At 43.8% G+C, this 20,274-nt stretch overlaps 1 protein-coding gene across 7 annotated transcripts in view; it reads left to right on the forward strand.

Moving 5' to 3' along the window:
• Positions 1–20,274, forward strand: part of NCOR1 (nuclear receptor corepressor 1) — a 1,077,134-nt gene that overhangs the window by 870,552 nt on the left and 186,308 nt on the right. The window lies entirely within an intron of this gene.

Below are 20,274 nucleotides of genomic sequence, written 5' to 3' on the forward strand. Positions count from 1 at the left end.
CAAAGATTTTTGGTCCGTATCCAGCTGCTAGCGCTGGATGTCCCTCTTAAAGTATCTTTAGGGATACAGTATAGGATTCAAATCTTTAACTCCCTGAGGCAGATTTCTCCTATCAAGTTTATCTACAACTCCGTTAAAGAAAGAGGCGTTATTAAACTGCATAAAGGTGTTCACTTCTCTCAGAGTGATTGTCCAAGTTCCTCTGGCGAAACAGGGTCAATCATTTTTTCCTACCTATTCGTGGTATCCCAGGAAGAGGAAACTTTTTGACCCATTCTAGACCTCGAGTGTCTCAACAAATTTCTCAAGATTTCATCCTTTAAAAGGGAGTTTATCTGTTCTATTCTTTGGGTTTAGGAGGGTCAGTTCATGACCATCATCGACCTGAAGGACGTTTCCTTCATGTTGCTATTCTAAAGAACATTTGCAATTCCTTTGGTTTGCCTTTCAGGACAAACACTTCCAAGTTGCGGTCCTTCTTTGTCACTAAACCTTAAATCTTTATGAAGGTTCTAAGGGCTCTTCTGGCAATAATCAGATCTCAGGCCATTGCAGTGGCTTCGTACATGGATAATATCTTGGTTCAGGTGCCATTTTTCATTTAGTAAGATCTTTTTTGGATTCTCTGTTGTCCACTCTTCGTGACTCTGGTGGAATGTGAATCTGGAGAAGAGGTCCCTGGTACCAGATGCCAGGGTATGCTTTTTGGGAACGATCATAGATTCTCTGTCTATGAAGATTTTTTTTTTTCTGACGAAGTTCAGGAAATTCAAAGTTCTTGCTACCTGTATTTCACTTCAGGCCTCTATACATCCATCAATAACTCAGTGTAGGGAGTTATTGATTTATTCCTTTTTGCTCATATCCATCTGAGTCCTCTACAGTTATCTTGCTCAGACATTTGATCTGAGACCTCTCAGATCTCTCTAAGAGGATAGTCGTAGTCTCAATATCGAGAGACTCTCTATTTTAGTGGATTCTCAGGATCATCTGTCTCAGGAAACTTGTTACCTGAGACCATCTTGGGTGATTGTGTCCGCGAATGCCAGCCTGTCGGGCTGGGAAGCAGATTAGGGTTCTTTAAAGACTTAGGGTCTTTGGACCCGAGGTGATTCTTTTCTCCCAATCAACATCTTGGAACTGAGAACAGTCTTAAATGTTATACAGCTTGGCCTCAACTAGGTTAAGTCTGATTTATCAGATTTCGTTCTGAGAACTTTTCCTCAGTGGCATACGTCATCCACCAGGGAGGAACTTGGAGTTCCTTAGCTGTGAAGGCGGTGACTCGTATTCTCCAGTAGGCAGAATCTCATGACTGTTTCCTCTCTGCCATCCTCATTCCAGGGGTGGTCATCGGGGAAGCAGACTTTCTGAGCAGGCAGACTTTTCATCCAGGGGAGTGGACTCTCCATCGGGAATTAGTTGCAAGGAAAAATCCTCAGATGGAGGGTTCCAGAGTTGGATTTCATGGCGTCTCGTTTAAACGCCAAACTCCCTAGTTACCCGGTCAGGATAAAGAGATCCTCAAGCAGTTCCTTGGTTCTTTGAACTAGCATCCTTGTTCCCTCCGTTTTTCCTCCTTCCTCAAGTATTAGCTTGTATCACAGGGAAGAGCGTCTGTGATTCTCTTAGCTCCTGTCTGGCCTCTCAAGACCTGGTTTGCAGATCTGGTAAAGATGTAATGTTTTCCCCCTTGGGGGTTGCCTCTCAGGGGAGGACCGTCTACTTCAGAGTTCCTTCCTCTACCCAAATATATATTCTCTGAAGCTGTCTGCTTGGAGATTGAATGCCTTGTCTTAGCTAGGCGCTGTTCTTGTTTCTGAGTAGGCCATTGTTACCATGCTCCGAGCTCGTAACCTATTACTCGTTAGATTTACCATAAGTTTGGTGTAAATACTTTTATTGGTGCGAATCTAAGATTTTATTTTGGAGTCGGATGAGAATCCCCCGAATTACTTCCTTTCTTCAAGATGACCTGGAGAAAGGTTTGTCAGTCAGTATTCTGAAGGTTCAGTTTCTGCACGGTCTATTTTTTTATACAAACGTTTGGCAGATCTACCAGATGCTCAATTTTTTGTTCAGGCCTTGATCAGAATTTGCTCATCCTTGGAGTCTTAACCTTGTTCTTAGATTTTTTTACTTCAGTCTCTCTGAGCCTATGCATTCAGTCGATATTAAGTTATTATCTTGGGAAGGTTTTTTTCTCTCCTCGATATTTCTTCTGCTTGTAGAGTCTCGGAACTTCGGCTCTACAATCTGGTTCTCCTTACCTTTATGTTTCATGCAGATAAGGTGGTCCTTCCTTCTAAGTTGGGATTTCTTCATAAGATAGTGTCGGATAGCTGAAAATGTGATTGACACTCTAGTTCAGGCAGGAAAGCCGGTCACTCGACGCATCTATCATAAGTTGTGGAGGACTTACTTGTCCTGGTGTGAGAGTCATGGCTACCCTTGGCACAGGGTGAGGGTATCCAGGATTTTGTCTTTTCTCCAAGAGGGTCTGGAGAAGGGTCTCGCCGCTAGTTCCCTAAAAGAACAAATTTCGGCTTTATCTGTTCTGTTGCACAGGAGACTCGCTGATCTCCCTGACGTCCAAATTTTTGTTCAGCCTCTGTCTCGAATCAGGCCTGTTTTTAGGCAGACTACTCCCCCTTGGAGCTTAAACTTGGTACTTAGGGTCTTGCAGAAGGTTCCGTTTGAACCTATGCATTCTCTTGACAAAACTTCTCTCATGGAACGTTCTCTTTCTGTTGGCCATTGCTTCGGCATGCAGAGTTTCTGAGCTGGCGGCCTTGCAATATGAGCCCCCTTATCTGGTGTTTCATGCGGATAAGGCTGTTCTTCGCACTGACTTGGGGTTTCTCCCCAAGGCGGTGTCTAACCGTAACATCAATCAGGAGATAGTTGTTCCTTCTTTATGTCCTAACCCTTCTTCTCCTAAGGAGTGGTTACTTCATAATCTGGACGTGGTTCGTGCTTTGAAATTCTATCTTCAGGCCACAAAGGATTTCAGACAATCTAAGTCACTTTTTGTTGTGTTTTCAGGGAAGCGCAGGGGTCAGAGGGTGTCTGCTACTTCTTTGTCTTTTTGGCTGAGGAGCTTGATCCGTTGGGCCTATGAGACAGCGGGACATAAGCCTCCTCAGAGGATCACGGCTCATTCAACTAGAGCTGTGGCTTCGTCTTGGGCCTTCAAAAATGAGGCTTCTATGGAGCAGATTTGCATGGCGGCTACCTGGTCCTACTTGCATACCTTCACTAAGTTTTACAAATTTGACGTTTTTGCTTCTGCAGAAGCTGTTTTTTGGGAGAAAGGTTCTACAGGCTGTGGTGCCCTCAGATTAGGGGTCTGCTTTTACCCTCACGGTTTCATTCAGTGTCCTCTAAGAGCTTGGGTATATGTTTCCCACAAGTAATGAATGAAACCGTGGACTCTCCTCCCCTTTAGATGGAAAACATAAATTATGCTTACCTGTAATTTTATTTCCATCGTGGGGAGGAGAGTCCACGGCCCACGCCCGTATCTCCGATGGACAGACCTAAATTTAATATATTCTTCTGGCACCATTTATACCCTAATATTTCTCCTACTGTTCCTTGTTCCCTTGACAGAATGACGGGGGGGGGGGGGTGAGGGGAGTGGGGGAGGTGTTTGGGCCTTTGGCTGGGGTGTCTCCTCCTGGTGGCCAGGTTCTTAATTTCCCTCAAGTAATGAATGAAGCCGTGGACTCTCCGACCCACAATGGAAATAAAATTATCAGGTAAGCATAATTTATGTTTTCTGCTTAGATCAAACATGGATTCTAGTTTTTTTTTCTCTATGCTTAAGGTAAATGAGACTATTTCTACTTTGGCTACCTCTAAAATAGCACTAATTTAACTAAACTCTGTGGATAGGAAGCTAACGGTAAAAGGGCTTTTCTCCCACAGAAGAAGAAGTCTAAGGTTAAGATTAGGGTTTCTATCCATTTTCTTTTTTTAGTCAATCTAGGAACAAAAAGTCCTTTAATTCAGAAACAGGGCTATTCCAGATTTTCCTGGAAGCCAAATTTAAATTGGATCAAGTCTGAACAGTCTCAGATACCTGCCTCCTTTACTTAGTCAGAATGAGAGTATTGCCTCCAATCCAGAACTTCTGGTAGGAGGCAGATTACACTTTTTTTTCAGGTGGTTTGGTTTTAAGCTGTTCAAGATCCATGTGTACTAAATATAGTTTCCTGGGAATACAGGTTTAGTTTCAAATCTAGGCTTCCCAGGGGAAAGTTTCTTCTGTTTCATGTTCCGAAGAATCCAGTAAAGGCAAAAGCCTACTTTGTTTGTCTTAGATCTGATTTTATGGGAATAATTGCCCCAGTTCCAAGGTTGGAACAATCCAAGGGTTTTGATTGTCATTGTTCTGGATTTTAAGACTTTAAACAAGTTTCTCTTTTAAATTGGAGACAGTGCTGTATTTAGGTTTTGTGCTGCCTTAGGCACTCAAAATTCAGCACCCCCCCCCCCTTCTTAGGTTTTTTGGCCATAATATTTTTTGGTCAGGGTATAATGTGATAATAAACCTGCATACAATATATATGTGTGTGTGTGTATATATATATATATATATATATATATACTTAAATTATTACATAGCTGTACTGTACAATATGGCACTGCTAGCAAAGTGAGTTATACATCTACACAGCATGCCACAACTACACACCTTACACAGCTATGTAGCATCACATAGTTAGGCAGCATTACATTGAGAGAAATAGCTGCACAGTAGACCACCTCTACATATATTACACAGTCACAAATCATAAAATATAAATATGCAGCGTGACATAGTGTGATACTGTTACAACTAGACAACAAACATGACTCTGATAAACAGCGTTATGAAGTTTGATACAGCGACCAACATGACATAGCTAGGCAGTGGCACAGCATGTAACAACTATACACCATATACTGTTTACTTATGCCTGTGCAGTGCGCACCCACCTCCTCTCAACACTTCAGCGGCCTGCCCTGGATGGGTAATTGACTCATTGTCTCAGTGCTGTCATTGGCCCCTGTGTCCAACCCTGGGTGTACCGGTTCTTATGGCCTCTGCCCACCCCCAGAGCCCCGTTCTCCTACCTTTTCTGAAGTGCATCATGTGGCAGTGGCACAGATATTGACATCCTACCCTGTTGAAATTTCCTACTTTGATTTGCGCATGCGCAAAATGTATTCATGCATTCCGCATGAATACAGTGACGTAGCCGAGTGCAATCATCTGGGACTGGTAGCAACTAGCAAATTTAGATGGAGGAGAAACGTTCTCAGGGCATTTGCACAAGCTGACAGTGCAGGCGTGGCCCCTCACCTTGGATATTGGATTTACAAAGCAGGACAGCCTGTATAGTCAGTCACGCAATAATAAGGAAGAATGGGTATTTGCTCTAAAGTTTCCATTATTCCGTGTTATTATAGTGTGAGTGTACAGGATCTCCTGCTTTGTAAGTGCGATGTCTGAGGTGAGGCGCAACGCATGCACTGTCCTCTTGTAAACTGTCAAAATATCTTACCAAGCGATATGCGCACAAGCAAACATACTTCAAAGTCTTCAGGTCATTGCTGCTTGCTGTGCCAGGGGAGCTCTGGGGCTCTTTGATGTGACTGAAATAGTGATTGGTGCCGTTTGTTAACAACTAAACCCTGAACAGCTGTCAGAAGTCACAACACACACTGCTAAAGTGCTGCCCCCATAATCTGCCGCCCTAGGTTAATACACCCCTGGATGGAGACAATTAGGACTATTCTACCTTGTGTTCTACAAGGGCAGGTTATATCTACAGTAGATTTTATGGGTGTTTATCTTCATATCCCTATCAACAGGGATCTTCATCAGTTTCTAAGAATTGCATTCCTGGACAAGCGTTTTCATTTTGTTGTTCTTCTGTTTGGTCTGGCTGCTGTTCTCAGAATTTATTTTCGAAAATTCTGTGAACGCTCCTGTCTGTTATTAGAGCTCAGAGTATTTCGTTGTTAAATTTCCTGGATGATAAATTGGTAAGGCTTCATTTAGCTGTATCTCATACCAACAGACTCTTGTTGTTTTTTTAAGAGCATGGTTGGAGAATCATTTTTCCAAAGAGTTCTCTCTTCATACCAAGATTATATTACTAGGTGTCGTTATAAACAGCTTGTTGTAAACTTAAGTTTTTTTCCTTCGTAGTTTCGTAGAGACACATCTGCGTTTCCAATCTAACAATGTCACAGTAGTGGCTTACTTCTATCATCAAGAAGGAACTAGCAGTTCCCTGACTATAAGGGAGTTGTCCTGAACTTTGTTCTTGGTATAGACTAATTTCTGTTAAATTTATGCATTTCATTTTCAGGAGTGAGCTTTTTGGGAAGACTTCTCTGTCCCTTGTGACGACATTCAGCCAACCAATAAGCAAGCGTAAACAAGGCTCTCAGCCAAATATGGGGCCGGCTCCTAAGCTTTACATTCCTGCTTTTTAAATAAATATAGCAAGAGAACGAAGAAAAATTGATAATAGGAGTAAATTAGAAAGTTTCTTACAATTGCATGCTCTATCTGAATCATTAAAGGAACAGTCTACATTAGAACTTTTGTTTTAAAAGATAGATAATCCCTTTATAACCCATTCCCCAGTTTTGCACAAGCAACAGTTATATTAGTATACTTTTTACCTCTGTGATTACCTTGTATCTAAGCATCTTCTGACAGCCCCCCTGGTCACATGACTGACTATTTAAAATCTATTGAGTCGCATTTAGTACTGTGTTGTGCTAATTCTTAAATAACTTCCCGGGCGTTCTTATCTATATGGCCCACATGAACTAGCATTCTCCTATTGTGAAAAGCAAATACAAAAGCATGTGATTAAGAGGCTGTCAACAGAGCCTTTGAAACGTGCAGACATTTAGAGGTTTAAATGTTATAAACTATATTAATCTAACAATGTTGGTTGTGCAAAGCTTTGGAATGAGTAGTAAGCACTGCGGAATCTGTTACCGCTCTACAAATGACCAATAATAATAAAGGCATTATCTATCTTTTTAAAGGGACAGTCTACACCATAATTGTTATTGTTTTAAAAGATAGATAATCCCTTTATTACCCATTCCCCAGTTTTGCATAACCAACACAGTTATAATAATATACTTTTAACCTCTGTGATTATCTTGTATCTAAGCCTCTGCAAACTGCCCCTTTTTTCAGTTCTTTTGACAGACTTGCAGTCTAGCCAATCAGTGTCTGCTCCCAGATAACTTCTTGTGCACGAGCACAGTGTTATCTATATGAAATACGTGAACTAACACCCTCTAGTGGTGAAAAACTGTTAAAATGCAATCTGAAAAAGGTGGGCTTCAAGGCCTAAGAAATTAGCATATGAACCTCCTAGGTTAAGCTTTCAACTAAGAATACCAAGAGAACAAAGCAAAATTGGTGATAAAAGTAAATTGGAAAATTGTTTAAAATTACATGCGCTATCTGAATCATGAAAGTTTATTTTGGCCTAGACTGTCCCTTTAACCCCTTAAAGGGACATGCCACCCACATTTTTTCTTTTATGATTTAGAAAGATAATGCAATTTTAAACATCTTTATAATTTACTTATATTATCTAATTTGTTTCATTCTCTTGATATTCTTTGATGAAAAGCATATCTAGATATGCTCACTAGCTGCTGATTGGTTGCTGCACATAGAAGCCTCGTGTGATTGGCTCACCATGTGCATTGCTTTTTCTTCAACTAAGGATATTTAAAAAATGAAGCAAAATAAATAATGGAAGTAAATTGTAATGTTGTTTAAATTTCTATTCTCTATCTGAATCATGAAAGAAAGATTTTGGGGTTTAGTGGCCCTTTAATGACCGAGGACGTGCAGGGTACGTCCTCAAAAAAAAGGCAGTTAACGCCTGAGGACGTACCCTGCACGTCCTCGGTGTGGAAAGCAGCTGGAAGCGATCCTGCTCGCTTCCAGCTGCTTTCCGGTTATTGCAGTGATGCCTCGATATGGAGGCATCCTGCAATAACCATACATGGCCATCCGATGCAGAGAGAGCCACTCTGTGGCCCTCTCTGCACCGGACATCGATGGCCGGTATCGTTGGTGGGTGGGAGCCGAATTGGGAGGCGGGTGGGCGGCCATCTGTGTTGCGCGTGACGTCACGGGGGGCGGGATCGGGATCGGGACCGTCGGGGGCGCGCGCGTGCACGGGGGGTGGCGGGCGGGCGCGTGCACGGGGCGGGAGCGGGTGGGAACCGCTACACTACAGAAAAGTAAAAAAGTAAAAGTAAAAAAAAAATGAAATAAACTTTTTTTCAAAACCATCTAAGGGATCTGGAAGGGGTGGGGGGTTGGTCTTGGGGGGGGGGGGGAGCTACACTACAGAAAAGGGACATATTTTATTTAAAAAAAAGCATTTTTTTTCACTAAACTGGGTACTGGCAGACAGCTGCCAGTACCCAAGATGGCGCACATTAAGTCAGAGGGGGAGGGTTAGAGAGCTGTTTAGTGGGGGATCAGTGAAGTTGGGGGCTAAGGGGGATCCCTACACAGAAGCATATGTAAATATGCTAACAAAAAATGCACAAAAAAGCCCAAATATACCTTTTATTTTAGTACTGGCAGAGTTTCTGCCAGTACTTAAGATGGCGGGGACATTTGTGGGGTAGGGGAGGGAAGAGAGATGTTTGGGAGGGATCAGGGGGTCTGATGTTTCAGGTGGGAGGCTGATCTTTACACTAAAGCTAAAATTAACCCTGCAAGCTCCCTACAAGCTACCTAATTAACCCCTTCACTGCTAGCCATAATACACGTGTGATGCGCAGCGCCATTTAGCAGCATTCTAATTACCAAAAAGCAACTCCAAAGTCATATATGTCTGCTATTTCTGAACAAAGGGGATCCCAGAGAAGCATTTACAACCATTTGTGCCATAATTGCACAAGCTGTTTGTAAATTATTTCAGTGAGAAACCTAAAATTGTGAAAAATTTTACGTTTTTTTTAATTTGATCGCATTTGGCGGTGAAATGGTGGCATGAAATATACCAAAATGGGCCTAGATCAATACTTGGGGTTGTCTACTACACTACACTAAAGCTAAAATTACCCCAAAAAGCTCCTTACATGCTCCCTAATTAACCCCTTCACTGCTGGGCATAATACACGTGTGGTGCGCAGTGGCATTTAGCGGCCTTCTAATTACCAAAAAGCAATGCCAAAGCCATATATGTCTGCTATTTCTGAACAAAGGGGATCCCAGAGAAGAATTTACAACCATTTATGCCATAATTGCACAAGCAGTATGTAAATAATTTCAGTGAGAAACTGAAAGTTTGTGAAAAAATTTGTGAAAAAGTGAACAATTTTTTGTATTTGATCGCATTTGGCGGTGAAATGGTGGCATGAAATATACCAAAATGGGCCTAGATCAATAATTTGGGATGTCTTCTAAAAAAAAATATATACATGTCAATGGATATTCAGGGATTCCTGAAAGATATTAGTGTTCTAATGTAACTAGCGTTAATTTTGAAAAAAAATGGTTTGAAAATAGCAAAGTGCTACTTGTATTTATGGCCCTATAAGTTACAAAAAAAGCAAAGAAGATGTAAACATTGGGTATTTCTAAACTCAGGACAAAATTTAGAAACAATTTAGCATGGGTGTTTTTTGGTAGTTGTAGATATGTAACAGATTTTGGGGTTCAAAGTTAGAAAAAGTGTGTTTTTTTCCATTTTTCCTCATATTTTATAATTTTTTTTATAGTAAATAAGATAAGATATGATGAAAATAATGGTATTTTTAGAAAGTCCATTTAATGGCGAGAAAAACTGTATATAATATGTGTGGGTACAGTAAATGAGTAAGAGGAAAATTTCAGCTAAACACAAACACCGCAGAAATGTAAAAATAGCCTTGGTCCCAAACGGACAGAAAATGGAAAAGTGCTCTGGTCACTAAGGGGTTAAACAATAAAACATTTTGTGTAGACTGTCCCTTTAAATAACATTTTTGGATTTAGTATCCCTTTAGGAGTTTAAGGGGTCAAAGTATTATATTGGCACTACTATAGTTTTCAGACAAACTTCTATTTTTTATTATTTTCTGGTTTCAGGAAAGGGCAGTAAGCTTCTGCCATTTCTTTGTCTTCTTGCTTGAGACTTCCATTTCTTGGCCTATTAGGAATGAGGCTTCAGTTGTTGAACTTTGCAAGGCAGCTATTTTTTCTTAAAGGGATAGTCTAGTCAAAATTAAACTTTCATGATTCAGATAGAGCGTGCAGTTTTGGCTCTAAGCAATTTTTTAATGTATTCCTATTATCAATTTTTCTTCTTTTCTCCAACATTGGTGTGTCCGGTCCACGGCGTCATCCTTACTTGTGGGATATTCTCTTCCCCAACAGGAAATGGCAAAGAGTCCCAGCAAAGCTGGCCATATAGTCCCTCCTAGGCTCCGCCCGCCCCAGTCATTCTCTTTGCCGTTGCACAGGCAACATCTCCACGGAGATGGTTAAGAGTTTTTTGGTGTTTAAATGTAGTTTTTATTCTTCTATCAAGTGTTTGTTATTTTAAAATAGTGCTGGTATGTACTATTTACTCTGAAACAGAAAAGGATGAAGATTTCTGTTTGTGAGAGGAAGATGATTTTAGCAGACAGTAACTAAAATCGATTGCTGTTTCCACATAGGACTGTTGAGATGAAGTAACTTCAGTTGGGGGAAACAGTTAGCAGACTTTTCTGCTTAAGGTATGACTAGCCATATTTCTAACAAGACCATGTAATGCTGGAAGGCTGTCATTCCCCCTCATGGGGACCGGTAAGCCATTTTCTTAGTCAAACAAACAGAATAAAGGGCTTATTATGGGCTAAAAAACTGGTAGACATTTTTATGGGCTAAATCGATTGCTTTATTTGGGCATTTTATTCAGATTTAGGCTGACAATTTGCATTTATAATCTTGGGGAACGTTTATTAAACGGCAGGCACTGTGTTAGACACCTTTTCCAGTCAGGGAGCCTTTCTAGTTAAAAAAACTGAGCCTCATTTTCGCGCCATTACTGCGCAGTTGTTTTTTGAGAGCAGGGCATGCAGATGCATGTGTGAGGATCTAAAAATTGCTGGAAAAGCTTCTAGAAGGCGTCAATTGGTATCGTATTCCCCTCTGGGCTTGGTTGGGTCTCAGCAAAGACTATAGCTGGGACTGTATAGGGGTTAAATTTATAAACGGCTCCGGTTCCGTTATTTTAAGGGTTAAAGCTCTGAAATTTGGTGTGCAATACTATTAATGCTTTAAGACACTGTGGTGAAATATTGGTAATTTTTTAACAATTCCTTCATACTTTTTCACATATTCAGTAATAAAGTGTTTTCTGTTTAAAATTTAAAGAGACAGTAACGGTTTTGTTTTAAAACGTTTTTTGTGCTTTGTTGACAAGTTTAAGCCTGTTTAACATGTCTGTACCTTCAGATAAGCTATGTTCTATATGTATGAAAGCCAATGTGTCTCCCCATTTAAATTTATGTGATAATTGTGCCATAGCGTCCAAACAAAGTAAGGACAGTACTGCCACAGATAATGAAATTGCCCAAGATGATTCCTCAGATGAGGGGAGTAAACATGATACTACATCATCTCCTACTGTGTCTACACCAGTTTTGCCCACGCAGGAGGCCCCTAGTACATCTAGTGCGCCAATGCTTATTACCATGCAACAATTAACGGCTGTAATGGATAACTCCATAGCAAATATTTGATCCAAAATGCCTACTTATCAGAGAAAGCGCGATTGCTCTGTTTTAAACACTGAAGAGCAAGAGGGCGCTGATGATAATTGTTCTGTCATACCCTCACACCAATCTGAAGGGGCCATGAGGGAGGTTTTGTCAGATGGAGAAATCTCAGATTCAGGAAAAATTTCTCATCAAGCTGAACCTGATGTTGTGACATTTAAATTTAAATTAGAACATCTCCGCGCACTGCTTAAGGAGGTGTTATCTACTCTGGATGATTGTGACAACTTGGTCATTCCAGAGAAATTATGCAAGATGGACAAGTTCCTAGAGGTTCCGGTGCACCCAGACGCTTTTCCTATACCCAAGCGGGTGGCGGACATAGTAAATAAGGAGTGGGAAAAGCCCGGCATACCTTTTTGTTCCCCCCCCCCTATATTTAAGAAATTATTTCCTATGGTCGACCCCAGAAAGGACTTATGGCAGACAGTCCCTAAGGTCGAGGGGGCAGTTTCTACTCTAAACAAACGCACTACTATTCCTATCGAAGATAGTTGTGCTTTCAAAGATCCTATGGATAAAAAATTGGAAGGTTTGCTTAAAAAGATTTTTGTACAGCAAGGTTACCTTCTACAACCAATTTCGTGCATTGTTCCTGTCACTACAGCAGCGTGGTTCTGGTTCGAGGAACTAGAAAAGTCGCTCAGTAGAGAGACTCCATATGAGGAGGTTATGGACAGAGTTCACGCACTTAAATTGGCTAACTCTTTTATTTTAGATGCCTCTTTGCAATTAGCTAGATTAGCGGCGAAAAATTCAGGGTTTGCTATCGTGGCGCGCAGAGCGCTTTGGCTAAAGTCTTGGTCAGCGGATGTGTCATCCAAGACAAAATTGCTTAACATCCCTTTCAAAGGTAAAACTCTATTTGGACCAGAATTGAAAGAGATTATTTCAGACATCACTGGGGGGAAAGGGCCACGCCCTTCCACAAGATAGGTCTTTTAAGGCTAAAAATAAGTCTAATTTTCGTCCCTTTCGCAATTTCAGGAACGGACCGGCCTCTAATTCTGCATCCTCTAAGCAAGAGGGTAATGCCTCACAACCCAAACCAGCCTGGAAACCGATGCAAGGCTGGAACAAGGGTAAGCAGGCCAAGAAGCCTGCCACTGCTAACAAAACAGCATGAAGGAGTAGCCCCCGATCCGGGACCGGATCTAGTGGGGGGCAGACTCTCTCTCTTTGCTCAGGCTTGGGCAAGAGATGTTCAGGATCCCTGGGCGCTAGAAATAGTTTCTCAAGGTTATCTCCTGGAATTCAAGGAACTACCCCCAAGGGGAAGGTTCCACATGTCTCACTTATCCTCAAACCAAATAAAGAGACAGGCATTCTTACATTGTGTAGAAGACCTGTTAAAGATGGGAGTGATACACCCAGTTCCAATAAAGGAACAAGGAATGGGATTTTATTCCAATCTGTTCGTAGTTCCCAAAAAAGAGGGAACTTTCAGACCAATTTTGGATTTGAAGATCCTAAACAAATTTCTCAGGGTACCATCGTTCAAGATGGAAACCATTCGAACGATTCTACCCACTATCCAGGAAAGTCAATTTATGACTACCGTGGATCTAAAGGATGCGTACCTACATATTCCTATCCACAAAGAACATCATCAGTTCCTAAGGTTCGCTTTTCTGGACAAGCATTACCAGTTTGTGGCCCTCCCATTCGGGTTAGCCACTGCTCCAAGGGTTTTCACAAAGGTGCTAGGGTCCCTTCTAGCGGTTCTAAGACCGAGGGGCATTGCAGTAGTACCTTACTTGGACGACATTCTAATACAAGCGTCGTCCCTGTCAAAAGCAAAGGCTCATACGGACATCGTTCTAGCCTTTCTCAGATCACACTGATGGAAGGTGAACATAGAAAAAAGTTCTCTGTCTCCGTCGAAAAGAGTTCCCTTCTTGGGAACAATAATAGATTCCTTAGAAATGAGGATTTTTCTGACAGAGGTCAGAAAATCAAAACTTCTAAGCTCTTGTCATGTGCTTCATTCTGTTCCTCGTCCTTCCATAGCGCAGTGCATGGAAGTAGTAGGGTTGATGGTTGCAACAATGGACATAGTTCCTTTTGCACAAATTCATCTAAGACCATTACAACTGTGCATGCTCAAACAGTGGAATGGGGATTATACAGACTTGTCTCCAATGATTCAAGTAGATCAAAAGACCAGAGATTCACTCCGTTGGTGGCTGACCCTGGACCATCTGTCCCAGGGAATGAGCTTCCGCAGACCAGAGTGGGTCATTGTCACGACCGACGCCAGTCTAGTGGGCTGGGGCGCGGTCTGGGAATCCCTGAAAGCTCAGGGTCTATGGTCTCGGGAAGAGTCTCTTATCCCGATAAACATTCTGGAACTGAGAGCGATATTCAATGCTCTCAGAGCTTGGCCTCAACTAGCAAAGGCCAAATTCATAAGGTTCCAATCAGACAACATGACGACCGTTGCATATATCAATCATCAGGGGGGAACAAGGAGTTCCCTGGCGATGAAAGAAGTGACCAAAATAATTCAATGGGCGGAGGATCACTCCTGCCACTTGTCTGCGATCCACATCCCAGGAGTGGAAAACTGGGAGGCGGATTTTCTGAGTCGTCAGACATTCCATCCGGGGGAGTGGGAACTCCATCCGGAGATCTTTGCCCAAATAACTCAATTGTGGGGCATTCCAGACGTGGATCTGATGGCGTCTCATCAGAACTTCAAGGTTCCTTGCTACGGGTCCAGATCCAGGGATCCCAAGGCGACTCTAGTAGATGCACTAGTAGCACCTTGGACCTTCAACCTAGCTTATGTATTTCCACCGTTTCCTCTCATTCCCAGGCTGGTAGCCAGGATCAATCAGGAGAGGGCCTCAGTGATCTTGATAGCTCCTGCGTGGCCACGCAGGACTTGGTATGCAGACCTGGTGAATATGTCATCGGCTCCACCATGGAAGCTACCTTTGAGACAGGACCTTCTTGTTCAGGGTCCATTCGAACATCCAAATCTGGTCTCCCTCCAGCTGACGGCTTGGAGATTGAACGCTTGATTCTATCGAAGCATGTGTTTTCTGATTCTGTGATAGATACTCTGGTTCAGGCCAGAAAACCGGTAACTAGAAAAATTTACCATAAAATATGGAAAAAATATATCTGTTGGTGTGAATCCAAAGGATTCCCATGGAATAAGATAAAAATTCCTAAGATTCTCTCCTTTCTACAAGAAGGTTTGGAGAAAGGATTATCTGCTTTATCTGTCTTACTACAAAAAAGACTGGCAGCTGTGCCAGATGTTCAAGCATTTGTTCAGGCTCTGGTTAGGATCAAGCCTGTTTACAGACCTTTGACTCCTCCCTGGAGTCTAAATCTAGTTCTTTCAGTTCTTCAAGGGGTTCCGTTTGAACCTTTACATTCCATAGATATTAAGTTACTATCTTGGAAAGTTTTGTTTTTGGTTGCAATTTCTTCTGCTAGAAGAGTTTCAGAGTTATCTGCTCTGCAGTGTTCTCCGCCCTATCTGGTGTTCCATGCAGATAAGGTGGTTTTGCGTACTAAGCCTGGTTTTCTTCCTAAGGTTGTTTCTAACATAAATATTAACCAGGAGATAGTACCTTCTTTGTGTCCGAATCCAGTTTCAAAGAAGGAACGTTTGTTACACAATTTGGACGTAGTCCGTGCTCTAAAATTCTATTTAGAGGCTACAAAAGATTTCAGACAAACATCTTCCTTGTTTGTTGTTTATTCTGGTAAAAGGAGAGGTCAAAAAGCGACTTCTACCTCTCTTTCCTTTTGGCTTAAAAGCATCATCCGATTGGCTTATGAGACTGCCGGACGGCAGCCTCCTGAAAGAATCACAGCTCACTCCACTAGGGCTGTGGCTTCCACATGGGCCTTCAAGAACGAGGCTTCTGTTGACCAGATATGTAAGGCAGCGACTTGGTCTTCACTGCACAATTTTGCCAAATTTTACAAATTTGATACTTTTGCTTCTTCGGAGGCTATTTTTGGGAGAAAGGTTTTGCAAGCTGTGGTGCCTTCCGTTTAGGTAACCTGATTTGCTCCCTCCCTTCATCCGTGTCCTAAAGCTTTGGTATTGGTTCCCACAAGTAAGGATGACGCCGTGGACCGGACACACCAATGTTGGAGAAAACAGAATTTATGCTTACCTGATAAATTACTTTCTCCAACGGTGTGTCCGGTCCACGGCCCGCCCTGGTTTTTTAATCAGGTCTGATTAATTATTTTCTCTAACTACAGTCACCACGGTACCATATGGTTTCTCCTATATATATTTCCTCCTGTCCGTCGGTCGAATGACTGGGGTGGGCGGAGCCTAGGATGGACTATATGGCCAGCTTTGCTGGGACTCTTTGCCATTTCCTGTTGGGGAAGAGAATATCCCACAAGTAAGGATGACGCCAAGGACCGGACACACCGTTGGAGAAAGTAATTTATCAGGTAAGCATAAATTCTGTTTTTATTATCTTTATTTAAAAAAAGCAAGAATGTAAGCTTAGGAGCCAGACCATTTTTGGTTCAGCACCTTGGTAGCGCTTGCTGATTGGTGGCTACATTTATGCACCAATCGGCAAGCTCTACCCAGGTGCTAAATAGGAGTATATTAGAAAGTTGCAAAATTAGAAGTTTAATTTTTCTACCATTTCCATCTTAATATGAGGAGAGTCCACAGCTTCACTCCTTACTTGTGGGAATACAGAACCTGGCCACCAGGAGGAGGCAAAGACACCCCAGCAAAAGGCTTAAATACCTCCCCCACTCCCCTCATCCTCCAGTCATTCCTTGTCTTTCGTCACAGGAGGATGATAGAGAAGTGTCGGAGTAGTCTCTAATGGAGTACTCTTCGCTATGGGACTGGAGTTTTAAGTCTTGTCAGCCTCTCAGTGAGAGCATTGACGAATGTTAGGGTCTGGAGATGCAGGGAGAGTCTTTCTGCGAAACCATCCAGACTCGTATTATCAACTCCTAAGCAATCAGTGTTGATGAGTTTCGCTACCTGCTTCTATCACTCAAGTCCATGTCAGGTGCGATGCTACAAGACTGTCAAACTTGAGAGGCTGTGTGTCTGTTCCACGGCGATGATTCCGGTAAGATCATTAATTTATATCATATGATAACTTAAAGAAGAGAGGGTCCTGCTTCCTCCCTGCCGACTGTAGCTATGTAGCTGGCAAGTGACCACAGCCTGTAGCCACCCCTGATGCCCAACAGCACCAGTACTCGGGGTCCCACCCTGTGGCTGACTCTGGCTACCCAGACTAGGTAGCTCTGCCAGAGGGTCCTTCCTCTGCCTGGAACAGGCTGCTATGTAAAACATGGAAAGGGATTTTAGCAGGAGCCCACCCAAATAACTAGACATACTAGCATTCAGGTGAAACAGAAACTGACTTTATTGTAAAACATACACTCCTTTTATACACACAGCTCATCTTGATAAGAACCTGGATAATCCCTCAATTTTCCCGCCATTCCCGCCCCTCCAGACCGACCGGCACCTCCATAGAAGCCACAGAATCCCAGTCCTAGGGGTGGCGGTTTCGGGTGATCCCAGTGGATCGGCGACACTTCCAGGGTGTCATTTTAAAGCTATAATGCCACAGTCCAAAAATCAGCATCATTCGTTACTGGGGACCGGAGTTACAGTCCGTTGAAGTTATGGGGTTAGGGGTGTCCAAAACCCCCGGTTCCCAAAGGAGCTCACCTCCAATAATTCCCCCAGCTCTTGTCCTGCCTAGGGGCTGCCAATCCCCAAAAGAGCGGAGCTCTGGGGCAAAGGGCTGCTGGAGCGACCAGGGGTAAAGTTAGCGGGTGTCCTGCTGTCCTGTGGCTGAACGGGAGTTCCAGGAGCCCGGCCAGCCTGAGAAGGGTTAGGCAGGTGTCCGTTGTGAGGCGGCCGACCGGGAGTTCCAGGAGCCCGGCCAGCCTAGGAGGGTTTTCCCGGTCATAGACTAGCTCTTCTCTTAACACATTTAGAACAAAAAAACAAGCAAACAAAAAGCTTCCAGAGATTGTTGTTGCTCTGAGGAGCCCAAAACCACTGAGAAACAGGGGTGAGGCTGTGGGGGGTAGGGGTTTAACCCTTGCAGCCCGGTATCCATGACAACTCCCCCCTTCCGGTTCGGCAGACCCGGCTAGATCCTTAACGGGTCGGCCTGGGGCTGTCCGACGGTGGCCCTCCTCTTCTCGGATGATGGAAAAGGTTATCCCATCTCCCCTGCGCTTGAGGAACCCTGGGGTTTTTTTGCTGGCATTTATCCCCTGCGTACCAAACAAGTTTGCCAAGGCCGGCTCCCAAACAATTACTCTCTCACAAGTTCCAGTGTCTTTAAGTTCCATGGCCATACTTCCTCCTTCTGTGACACTCTGTTGAGTACCGGCTGACCCACCCACAACCAAAGCCAATGGCGGTTTCCCGGCTGTATCCCAACCCCAAACTGTAGGTTGAGGTTGCACATTGGTGGGGCAGGCAAGACTCGGGTGCCCAAACTGGTGGCACCAAATGCAGGGGCGGGTATCCAACAAAGCCATTGCCGGTTTCCCAGCTATAGGTTGAAGTTGCTCCTTGGTAGGGCAGGCAAAACTCGTGTGCCCAAACTTGTGGCACTAACTGCATGAGCGAGTACCCCCCTGGCCTGCCCCCTGTGAGAAATACTATGGGACAAGAAAAGGGTAGAGACCCTGCCAAGCTACTGAGGGGAGAGACCGTCTGTCCCTTCTCCCGAGAAGGAGATTTACCGCTGGGGAGGAAGGTCTGCTACCTCCGCTTCATGGGAAACTGCTCTGCCACTGGGGAGGGAGACCGACTGTCTCCTCTCCCGGGAAGGGGTTCTGCTGCTGGGGAGAGTTATTGACATCCGTCTCCCTGCAAGGGGTTCTGCTTACGGGGAGGGAGGACGACTACCTCCGCTCCCAGGGGATGGCTCTGCCGCTGGGGAGAGAGACCGTCTGTCTCCTCTCCCTGCTCCTCTGCCGCTGGGGAGAGAGACTGACTTTCTCCTCTACCGGGAAGGGGTTCTGCTGCTGGGGAGGGAGGACGACTACCTCCGCTCTCAGGGGATGGCTCTGCCGCTGGTGAGAGATACCGACCCAGGGGTCATCTACCAACTTGTTGGATTTATTTGACGCTAGATTATCCACTGATGAAGACGCCTCTGATGCTTCAGAGGAGGCTCTTTCTGGGTCGGAATCGGCTGCCTCTAAGCCTCCGGCTGCGGAGGAACCTGACTTTAGCTTTAGGATAGAGCACTTACGCTTTCTGTTAAAAGAAGTGTTGGCTACATTAGAGGTTCCGGAACCAAAGTTACCAGAGGAACCTTCTATTCCTAAACTTGATAAGGTTTATGTGAATAGGGTGGTGCCACAGACTTTTCCGGTTCCCCTTAAGATGGCAAATATTATTAAGAATGAATGGGAAAGACTTGGATCCTCTATCCCAACAGATTTCTCTGGACAACCGGTTGAGAGAATCGCTCTCTTTGTGGCTCTGTCCAGATCACCTGTCTCAGGGGACATCCTTCTTGAGAACATCCTGGGAGATTGTGACTACAGACGCAAGTCTATCAGGATGGGGAGCTGTTTGGGCTGCAATGATGGCACAGAGTCAGTGGATTTGAGAGGAATCACTTCTTCCGATCAACATTTTTGAACTTCGAGCGATCTTCAACGCTCTGAAGGCTTGGCCTCTTCTGGGTTCGACCAAGTTTATCAGATTCCAATGAGACAACATTACCTCGGTGACTTACATCAACCATCAGGGGGAAACGAGAAGCTCCCTACCCATGAGAGAAGTATCTTGGATCCTGGAATGGGTGGAGGCCCGCAGCTTTTTGCTGTCAGCAATCCACATTCCGGGTATGGACAACTGGAATGCAGACTTTCTCATCAGACAATCGTTTCATCCGGGGGAATGGTCTCTCCATCCCAAGGTGTTTGCAGAGATTTGCAACAGATTGGGGACGCCGGAGATAGATCTCATGGTGTCCAGACTCAATTCCAAGCTACCCAGATATGGGTCGAGGTCCGGGGATCCTCAGGCAGAACTGATAGATGCCTTAGCCAGTGCCCTGGGGGTTCAACCTAGTTTACATTTTTCCACCCTTACCACTGCTACCTCGGGTAGTGGCCCGCATCAAGCAGGAGCAAGCTTTGACTATTCTAATGCTCCATCATGGCCTTGAAGGATTTGGTTTGCGGACCTGGTGGGCATGTCATCATCTCCTCCATGGAGGTTACCTTGTCGCAGGGATCTGCTGGAACAGGGTCCTTTTGTTCATCAAAATCTGGATTCTCTGAGGCTGACTGCATGGAGATTGAACGCCTAGTCAAGAGAGGTTTTTCTGAAAGAATAATTGATACTCTCATTCAAGCTAGAAGGCCGGTCACCGGTCGCATCTATCATAAGGTGTTGAGGACCTACTTATTCTGGTGTGAAGAACGTGTATTCCCCATGCATAAGGGCAAGGTATCCAGGATTCTTTC

Source organism: Bombina bombina, chromosome 3 (genome assembly GCF_027579735.1).
Source record: "Bombina bombina isolate aBomBom1 chromosome 3, aBomBom1.pri, whole genome shotgun sequence".
Classification (NCBI taxonomy): domain Eukaryota; kingdom Metazoa; phylum Chordata; class Amphibia; order Anura; family Bombinatoridae; genus Bombina; species Bombina bombina.